We start from the raw sequence: 10361 nt of genomic DNA, 5'->3' as shown, positions 1-10361 counted from the left end.
AGTGAGAAAGGGCTCGGCTGCTAGTCTATATATATATATATATAAATGTAAAAATCGTGAAAATCCAGGTTCCACTTTTCTCCGTAACCGCTTGACCGATCGTCCTGAAATTTTGACACAACGATCCAGGCCACTCCCCGCACGTTGTTGGGGGCAAAAATCCCTCAAATAGCACACCTGCGCAGGTACAGACCTGGTTTTCCACCAACTCAAACAGCGCCCTCAAGTGGAATTCCTCCCACAGTACACCCCCTTCCTTCCTGTGAAATCTAAGCCACACCCACAAACCAAATGACATCATCATCAACCAAGCAACTGAAACCACCAAGGCGGCCATTATAAGACCACTAGGCCTTTGTTTTATGTAGGCCCGACAGGCCCGGGGAGGGGGAGAACCCACAGCAACGCACTTGGGGGCACGGCAAGGGGTTTTTACTTTTACTTTACCATTTAGCACCACTACTCCCCCCCCAAAAAAAACCCCACCAAAAAACCAGCATTGCCAAGTGGAGGTCGGGGCCTGCCTGGGAGGGGGGGGGGTTGGCACAGAACACAGCACGGCCTTTGATTTATGTAGGCCCCTGCATGGCAAGGGGTTTTTACTTTACCATTTAGCAGCACTACCCCCACCCAAAAAACCCCCACCAAAAAACCAACATTGCCAAGTGGAGGTCGGGGCCTGCCGGGGGAGGTTGGCACAGAACGCAGCACAGCCTTTGAATTATGTAGGCCCCTGCACGGCAAGGGGTTTTTACTTTACCATTTAGCAACACTACCCCACCAAAAAAAAACACCAAAAAACCAACATTGCCAAGTGGAGGTCGGGGCCTGCCGGGGGGGGGGGGGGGGTTGGTACAGAACGCAGCACGGCCTTTGATTTATGTAGGCCGCTGCACAGCAAGGGGTTTTTACTTTACCATTTAGCAACACTACCCCCCCCCCCAATCCACAAAACAAAAATAAATACCATCCTTCAAAACGTCATGAGATACACCGGTCATTGGGGGGGGGGGGACAAACTGAATAGGTCATGGATCGGGACACATGGGGCCAGTCACAGGGATTAGCCACAACAACGCACCACACCCACAAACCTTGCCTCTGCCACGAGATCCTGTAAAACAGGAGGCCAAGGCTCCATTTTACAGACTAGGCCTCAGCTCTACATCATCATCAACCAAGCAACTGAAACCACCAAGGCCATTATCAGACAGACTAGGCCGCTTTCCAGACTAGGCCAAGTGGAGGTAGGGGGGGCGAATAGAGGGCAGGGATACGTAATGGGTCAGAACAGGGTGGGGGGAGACACAGGGATGAAACCTGCCCTCTCCACAATATCTCCCCTCGACTCAGGGGGACTCTGAGGCTCAGGGGGATCTGAAGGGGGGCTATTACCCTCCATTTCACAGACTAACGCACAGCAACGCGTGCAGGGCCAGCTAGTATAACATATTTGTGAGCTATGTTTCCTTCCATATTTTCCTTTCCTCCAAAAGGATGAACTGGATTCTCTGGAAGGAAGGAGGGCTAAAAGGAAAAGCTGTGTAATGGTCTGGAACCATTTGGATCAATAGCCATTTGATCAATGTGGTGCATAAAAGGGTAGAACAGGGAAGCTGTAAACAGGGACAAAATATGAATTATCATTTTGGAGTGTTGTTGTTAATTAAACATGTAATTATATTATTTATAAATGCATCTACAAAGTATATTGTCAACAATAGCAAATAAAAGAAGGAAATAGTATATTAGCTAGCGTTAATATATCATATTAACAATACTTTCAAAAGAAAAACAGAGGATAGGAGTAACAAACAGATCGTTGTTAGTGTTGCTCCTGTTGCTATTAAGATTGATATGGATGCCTTTCCAAAAAAAAAAAACCCTCACTTTTTAATCTTATTTGTTTTTAAATGGCATTTGTATGCAGCCACATAACATTCTCTTTCACAAAAGGCAATGTTAAAAATACAATATGCAGTGAATCAAATCAACAGCAAGGCAGCAAAAAGCCCACCTTTCATTGAAACAGAGACAGGAGAGACAGTTTACAGCTCAGATTAAAACTACTCTAAGCCACAAGTAGTACATTAGTCCAAGTAACATTTATTTGTTCATTCAACATATTTGTTTCCCGCCTTTCAGGCCAGTGTCCACACCTGGCACCCTTTTCTCCAGAACCGCCAGCTGGATCAGGCCCATCTCACAACAGCAGACCAGGTGCCTGTGGGAAGCCAAAAAGCAGGGCCTAAATGTAACCCCTCCCCACTTGTGATCCCCAGCAGCTGATCTTCAGAGGCATACTCCCTCCAGCAGTGAAGGCAGAAATATAGCCATTCCTGCTACTTGCCAGGGATAGTTTTATCCTTTGAGAATTTGTCTAATCCTCGTAAGAACACAAGAGAGCCCTGCCAAAGGCGCACATCTAATTCAACTTATTGCAGTGGCCAACCAAGATGCCTCTTCTGCAGGGCCAAGAGGCAAAGTGAGGTGACTGCCTCAAGCAGCTGGATCTATAGGGCAGGAGATGCAGCCTCCAAGGAAAGCATCCCCCTATGCTGCTGCTGCCGTCGCCGCTGTCATAGTGGCAACAACAACTACAGCATGCTACTTGGAGGCCAGATCTGCTGCTTCCTTGGCAGCCCTCCCCCATGCCATCTCTACAGCCTCTTTGGCAAATAGGAGGCACTGCTGGTCTCCTCCCACCCTTGTTTATGATGTAGATCTTTATTCTCCCATGGTTCCTGATGTAGATCTTCGCTCACCCCTTTTTACCTGGTGGGGAAGCGCCGTATTGTGATTTGCCTCAGCTGCCAAAATGTCTTGGGCTAGCTCTGCTCTTCTGGGAAACCTGTGAACAGCATCAGAGAGCAACAGCAACTCTCTCCACCTGTGACTCCACCCAGCCCTGACATTTGCACTACTGAGCACTTCATTGTGGTCTCACACTTGATCTTAGCCAAATGGCCGAGAAGCGCTTAAGTGTCGGAAACGTATAATCGAATGCCTTGATGTGGGTTACCTGTAGGAGGTTCAGTAGAGCGGTCATACTTCATTTATGTATCCCTCTGATGCCTTCAGTTTTATATTATTATATTTGTATTGAGAAATGTTTTTCTTCCTGACTATCGGTCGAATAAAGTACTTTGATTTGATCATTGTGGTCTCACTTGGCAGCAATCTGAGGCTATTCAAATTTCCTAGAGTACTCCAGAGTGTTGCCATGTCAGGTATTTCTAAGCGGGGTGGGGGGGATAAAATAGTCACCACCACCCCACACAGCTGCCAGAGATGCCTGTGGACAGAGGTCAATGAGAGGGAACTTTGCCAACGAGCCCTGCAGACCAGGAACTGACATTTTCACCTTTCCAGCACAAAGATCATCCCAGGTAGCCAACAATGATATTGAACATGAAAACTTCAAAAAAAAAATCAAGAGCAACACATACAGTGTAACAACAGCACACACACACACACCCCAAAAAATGCTGTTCAAGAAGATAACCAGCGGTGGACCTGGGTGTCGTGTGCCCCTTGCCTACAGCAGGACCTGGCAACTGCAGAGGCAAGGAGGCACCAGGAGGCAGGCACCCAGGGATGAAGGGGAGAAGTCCTCCCTTCTATCTCTAGGTGCCAGAGCACAGGAAGCAGATTTGCTGGCCTTCTCACCTGCAGAGCACATAGCCTTATGAGGGATGGGGAAGGGCTTTGACTAGCTACAGGTAGGGGCTGAACAGGAGAAGATGGCAATGGAGCTGAATCCAGAGGGGCACAACACAGTCCTGTTGCCCAGGTGGAATCAGGTGTGCCCACTCAGATGAACCATACGTGTGTGAGAGTAGCAGCAGATTTGTAGGGTGTTAGAGTCCCATCAGTGAGGTCACTCTACCTAACCTTTAAAAGCTTGGCATTGGGGCTTAAACCACAGTTCCCCAGCATCAATGCCACAGGAAGCTGATTTAACAAACCAGAAAGCCTCTGCTCAACCCAGGCACGCGAGAGGAGAAGGAACACTTTGAGTTCAGTGTTCGTAGCTGTTTAAAGTAAACACAGTTAGTTGGAGTGGCAGTGTTTCGTCTCAGCCAGGCTCAGATGCTTTATTTTCAGCTACTGCCAATCAAACCAACACACATCATTAAAAGGAAGATTGCCAAATCCTTATCTTCCCCACTGCATAGCTCTGGTTAGGGACTTCTCCCTGTGATGTCAAGCTTCCTCTCTCTGAGTCTGGTTTCCCCACAGCCTACACACTCCTGCCTCTAAGATGGTAAGAAACAACACTGAGAGCTTGATTTGCATCCGCTCGTCAAGGTGTAAGGTGGATGACTGGCTTCCCAAATTGACCAGACGAAATCTCAGGCAGTTGAACAATTTTATTATTGGTTTGTCGGCAAAACAATATGGAGCAGTAGGGAAAAAACCATTCCTCATTCTGCCCGACCCATGGGCATACACAGAGTGCTTTTATACCTTTTTGACAGAGTGAAGTGAAGATCAGCCTTTCTGCAGTACTTCATCAACCAATCAAGAGAGAGCACCCCAAGATGCAAAGTCACCCGCCCAACTCTACTAGGTGGCGTTATGTACCTGGTACCTTCATACACGTGTCTATGTGGAATTTTACAGGCACAATTGTGGTTGTGCTCTACTTATAATTTGCGGTGGGCTACATCCTCTTGCTCTTGTGGTTTATGCTAGAATTTCTTAGAAGTGCTGTGTGTGGTTAGATCTTTGCATTAGATGTGCAAACATGCTGTGCCTGTAAACAGAGAGATTTAGAATTGAATATACAAAATGGAGTTCTTCTTGCTCTCCTGCGTGGCCTGACCAGGATTATTCTGGCCCTGGTCATTGCCACCCTATATTCCCTCCTCTTCAATATGGAGATGGAGAACAGGTCTGCTTCTGCATCTCCATTTGATTGACCCAACACACTACAGTGTTTCCTGGTGTTTCCTGCTTGGTAGGGGGTTGGACTGGATGGCCCTTGTGGTCTCTTCCAACTCTATGATTCTACAGAGGAGCCAGCAGCTTCCCATGCTCCAATGTTAGGCCAAAGGATGGGCAACAGAGAGCAAAGTAAGTGAGGAAGCTTCTGCTGACTTTTCCCAGCTTGTTATTCAGCTTGTCTCAGAAGGGCTACCAGAAGCTGTATTGAGAGACTTAAGAGCCCTCAGAAGATTGCTGGGCTTCAAAGAAGTATGTAGGGCAGAAGAAGGCTAACTGGAAGCTTGCTCAAATGTTAGGTTTTTGACTTCCAGGGAAATAGTGCAAGGCAGATAGATAACTTCGGGGTGGGGGCTGCCTTTTCTACTGAACAGTTAAAATACCTAGGAACCTCCGGCTGTGATCAGGAACTAGCAGTCATTAAAGACATTAGTACATTGCTTTTCTTAAATCAAATAGCAAAATATTTCACAAACAGACCTACATTTTGTTACCTGGCACATTCAGACCTTCATTTTGAAACTTCTTAACTTAAGGTATACAAGCTAGTGTTTCTAAAACAAATGAATAACGTGCATTACTAAACAGTTTCTTAAAAGTGCTACCACACATACACATGAGGTTGGAAATCTTTCCTAAGGGGGAAATAATAATTCATTGTTAGGATAGACACCATCAGCTAATTCATAGGGCTATACACAAACTCTGAGAGCCTGTAGATTAAGGCATTCAGTCTGCAGAACTGTCAGTGTAAAATAACCATGAAAGTTTTTTTTTTCCTGCTTCAGCTTGATGCTATAAAGCAGAGTAAAAATGCTTGCTGAATTTAAGCCTGGTTCAGCTTTTGATTAATCTATTTCCATAACTCCTAAGCATTTTCTGTTGAAGTTTTTAGCCTTCGTGTTAGACCTAACTGGGAACACATATTTGCATTATACAAACATCATTTTTGTCGAAGCACAAGTGCCACTTTCTACTACATTGCATTTCCATTTGAGGCACAACAAAAAAATCGCAATACAGACTTTTGGCAACAAAGGGTTCTTTCTCTCAGGTGGGCCATGAATCTATAATGGCCACACTAGTCTTCAGAGATACTAGGATACTATAGTTGCTGGAAATCTAAAAGCCAAGGGGCTTTAGCCACTGTTTCCAAAACTTTATGTCAGCAGGAAAATACACAGTTCTCTCTCAGCTCAGTACTGGGCTTCAATGCAAATCAGTGGGTTTCAAAAGTTCCTACACAGTTCTAAAGGCCAGGAATATATATATATATATATATAACAATTGGAGGTTTGTCCTAGCTGAGCATTTGGCTACAGAAAGAATGGCTATTGTTCCAGTTTGCCAGAATCAGGAGAGGCTTGCATTAGATATCAGTGGGCTACCAGAAGCTTCTCCCATCATTTCCAAAGCCAGAACTGAGGGGTGCACCTGGCCAGCTCTTCCAGTTACATCCCCAACCCAGCTATAGCCCTGTATCACCTAGGGAGTTGCTGGAACCCTCCCCATATCTGTATGACCTAGGGAGTTGCTGGAACCCACCCCATGGTTCAATTTCTGAAACTGTTTTGGGTCTGTTCGCTCAAGTGAGGCAGGTACACTGCCCTTCCTTCCAAATTAAGGATACTGCTTTGGGGGCAGGTAGACTTCTACTGTGGGTCCCACTCAATTGATGCCTCCCATACAAATATACATACATACATACATACATATATAAGGGTCTAAGATTTACTGCGTCTCCTTGTCTCCTTGATGTTTGGTGCTGCATAAGATGGACATTCCTCAACCCGTGCGTCGAGTGACAGCGTCCGGAGTGTCACAGCAGGGGCTACTTCGGTTTCCCATGCGCTGGGCGTCTTTTGCCGGTCAGACGCTGCAAGGGGAAACTGGTGCACCGTGCGCTGGGTACCCACTCCTGATTAGGTACAGCAGGGTGTGGATCCAGGGGGTCATCTCAGGCACTTTCACCGGATGGAATGGATACCTCACCACCTAGGAATGAAGAGGGTCTCGTCTCCCTTCCTTCAAGGATTCACTCAGGGACTCGTTAGCGTCAGGCTGGAACCATCGTGTCAGGCTCCGCAAGGCTACACGCTGTTCGCTCGAGTGATTTCCTGTAGATAAAAAACAAAGGAGGGGGGGGGAGAGAGATATTGTCCTTGTAGCTGCCGCTGCTGTTTTAGAACTTCTTGCTGGTTAGTCCACCACCAAACTCTCCGAGGTAGTGCGTCCCACGTATTGGACATTGAGGTGTGTCTGGCACACAGAAGTCATCTCTGGGATGTAGCAGCAGTTAGTTGAGAAGTCATCTCTGGGATATAGCAGCAGTGCCTTACAGCAGTCTTTGCCGAATTTCACAAGGCTTGCAACAGGATTCCACGTCTGGTCCATCTTTCAGGATCTCCTCGTGGTTTCTCTTTCCTTCCACAGAACTTCATGCATGTGCAGGGTTAAGGAGGGGTCCTTTAAATCCGTATTTGCCTCCCATCCAGCTGCCGACGGCTGAGTTCTGCTAGGATACTGAAGCCTGTTTTTCAAATTATGCAAAGTCTTGTGGTTTCTAGAAGAAGAAAAAACTTACAGCTGCTTTGTAGCAACGGGCTGTTTCCGTGAGACATAAAATTTTTTAAAGTCAAAGCATTTAGAGCAGTAGTGTTTTTGTAAGCTGAAACGTGGACCTCCAAAGCATAACATCTTTTTCTCCCTACTTTCACAGCAACGGTCTTGGTCACACAATGTCACACAATAGAATGTCCGAAATGGCAACACCAGCCAGGCACAGCCACAGTCTCTAAGTGCAGGTTGCAGGAGAAAGCAAGTTGTGCAAATACAAATCATGCAGAATCGCTTGTGTAACCAAATAAGGGGGGTTACGCCACACATCTCTGCCGGAGGTTTGAGAGACTGCTTGAGATTTTTCGCAGCCTGTCTTCCAATGGTAGTGTTAGATTCAAACAGACAATGTCTTTACACACAAATCTCCATTCAGTATAACTTCCTTCTACCTTATCCTGAATTCTTTAGTTGATAAACATTCATTTCATTAAAATATGTAGTTCTACAAATTTTCCAACGTTGCTGTCACAAAAACATATGAAATGGGGTTGCAGGTAGGAGGGTAAAACCCTTTAAACATAGTTTGCTTTTAGAAGGACTCAAGTGTCTCTTTTCCCCCATTCTTGTAAGTTTCCCCAAAATTAAAATCTGCACAGCTCCAACAGGACTTGGGAAAAGATGTTAATTGTTCAAATAAAATCTATTGTCTCTTGCGTTGTGAACTACTTAAGTACATGATTTTTTTCTTTTCTTTTCTTTTGAAGCCAGCTGAAGCATATGAAAACATTTTCTGAGCACCGTTACTGGCATTTTGTCAGTATCCTGTGCGGCGGTAGCCTCATTTCTAGTGTGGTGAATAGCATTTTAAAGGTTGCAGAGATGATTTTTCTGAACCAATCCGCTGTCTGTTTGTACAGCCCTTTTAGGCATAAAATCAGTCTGATGCTTCTTTTGGCTTTTTGGTGCTGTTTCAAGGATATTTAAAAACAGAATACTGGGTGCCTATGTTTATAACAAAGTCCAGATGCAGGTAACTCTTAAGTCACCTTGACCATGGCTCCTTGCCATGCCTGCCAAACCGATGAACTCTCTTCTGCTGGGACCCCCTTGTCCCATCTTTCTCCGAACACTCTTCCTTCCTCTTTTACATTGACCGAGACATCTCCGTCCTTTAAGGTCCAGTGGTTCCTTTCCCTAGCAACTGACCTTCACCAGTGACATTTGAACCCCTTCTGGTTCCTCACTGGTCCTTGAGCCATCATTTGTTGCTGTTTAACCACTGCCTTTCTCTTCATCTTCTTTCTCACAATGCCTTTCTTCTCTTTGGGGGAATACTGGTTTCCACCACCTTTTTTTTCTCTGAACTTGTTGTTGGCAGGACTTGTAAATTAAATTTCTTTTATAGCATTCTGAATTTATCTATCATGAATTCTAGGGAAATCACATTTTTCCCTCCTCTTGACCATACTCCTCCCATTTATGGCCCTGTAAAGTATCCCCTCATTCACAGCACACACTGCAAACTTTGCCACACATACCATGCATTGGACACTTTACCACACTCTACCTCCCAGTTTTTCCTTGTTTCCTAAGTGTCTATTTGTCAGGGGACCTCCTCCCTACTGACTACTAACATACACATTTTCCTCCTCCCTTTGCCTCTTACCCAAAGCGCCTGGTTCCCCAGTTGACCTCTGATTAACTGAGTACTACCAACACGCTGGAGATGTGATCAGGATCTCCCTTCCCCTCATTAAAGTGGGCCAATTCCCTTCAAGGTACCTTTTCCCTTTCTACTTACCCCAGCCGGCTTTTCCTGTTCTTCCCTTCCAACCTCGGTCCTTTTGCCTCTTCGTCCAGGGCACGGAAACTCAAGGGCCACCTCTGATCCTCCGGAAAAAGTCTGCCGGTGTGCACCAGACCAGAGGCGCCGTTAGGAATCTGCGCCCTGTCCAGTGGGGCAAAAGGGGACTGCCTCTGGTTCAGGGAAATGCCCTCATCCGAGTCACGGCACCAGAAATGTAAGGTGGATGACTGGCTTCCCAAATTGACCAGACGAAATCTCAGGCAGTTGAACAATTTTATTATTGGTTTGTCGGCAAAACAATATGGAGCAGTAGGGAAAAAACCATTCCTCATTCTGCCCGACCCATGGGCATACACAGAGTGCTTTTATACCTTTTTGACAGAGTGAAGTGAAGATCAGCCTTTCTGCAGTACTTCATCAACCAATCAAGAGAGAGCACCCCAAGATGCAAAGTCACCCGCCCAACTCTACTAGGTGGCGTTATGTACCTGGTACCTTCATACACGTGTCTATGTGGAATTTTACAGGCACAATTGTGGTTGTGCTCTACTTATAATTTGCGGTGGGCTACATCCTCTTGCTCTTGTGGTTTATGCTAGAATTTCTTAGAAGTGCTGTGTGTGGTTAGATCTTTGCATTAGATGTGCAAACATGCTGTGCCTGTAAACAGAGAGATTTAGAATTGAATATACAAAATGGAGTTCTTCTTGCTCTCCTGCGTGGCCTGACCAGGATTATTCTGGCCCTGGTCATTGCCACCCTATAAAGGCACTTATTCGGGGATGTTATGTGCTGTCGCAGAAAATGTAAACATTCCATACTGCACCATGTAATTTTAATCAGAGAGCTCATTGTCAGCACTGTTAACCAATGTTTGTGCACTCAGTCGGTCTGTTTAATATAAATAAAATTAGTCCCTCGTTTGCATCTTACAGGGTGTGCCTGTAAAGAGAGTCCCAGTGTCAGTTGCACAGCACATAATTATCTAAATGAGTTCACTGCCATGCCACCAGATGACCGCTGATTTAGGCAGCTTCAAAAGGAATTG

The 10361-nt window shown here is 45.7% G+C and overlaps 1 long non-coding RNA gene across 1 annotated transcript; it reads right to left on the bottom strand.

Moving 5' to 3' along the window:
* Positions 1 to 5679: 5679 nt before the first annotated feature.
* Positions 5680 to 10075, bottom strand: LOC132591495 (uncharacterized). The gene is made up of 2 exons (XR_009557006.1): positions 6471 to 10075; positions 5680 to 6432 (listed from the first exon to the last, which is right to left on the bottom strand). It is a non-coding gene; the product is annotated as an uncharacterized LOC132591495 (long non-coding RNA).
* Between the last annotated feature and the right edge of the window lie 286 nt (positions 10076 to 10361).

The sequence above is a fragment of the Zootoca vivipara genome, chromosome Z, assembly GCF_963506605.1.
Source record: "Zootoca vivipara chromosome Z, rZooViv1.1, whole genome shotgun sequence".
Classification (NCBI taxonomy): domain Eukaryota; kingdom Metazoa; phylum Chordata; class Lepidosauria; order Squamata; family Lacertidae; genus Zootoca; species Zootoca vivipara.
The sequence above is the reverse complement of the archived record's forward strand: the minus strand, read 5'-3'. Positions and strand labels throughout refer to the sequence as shown.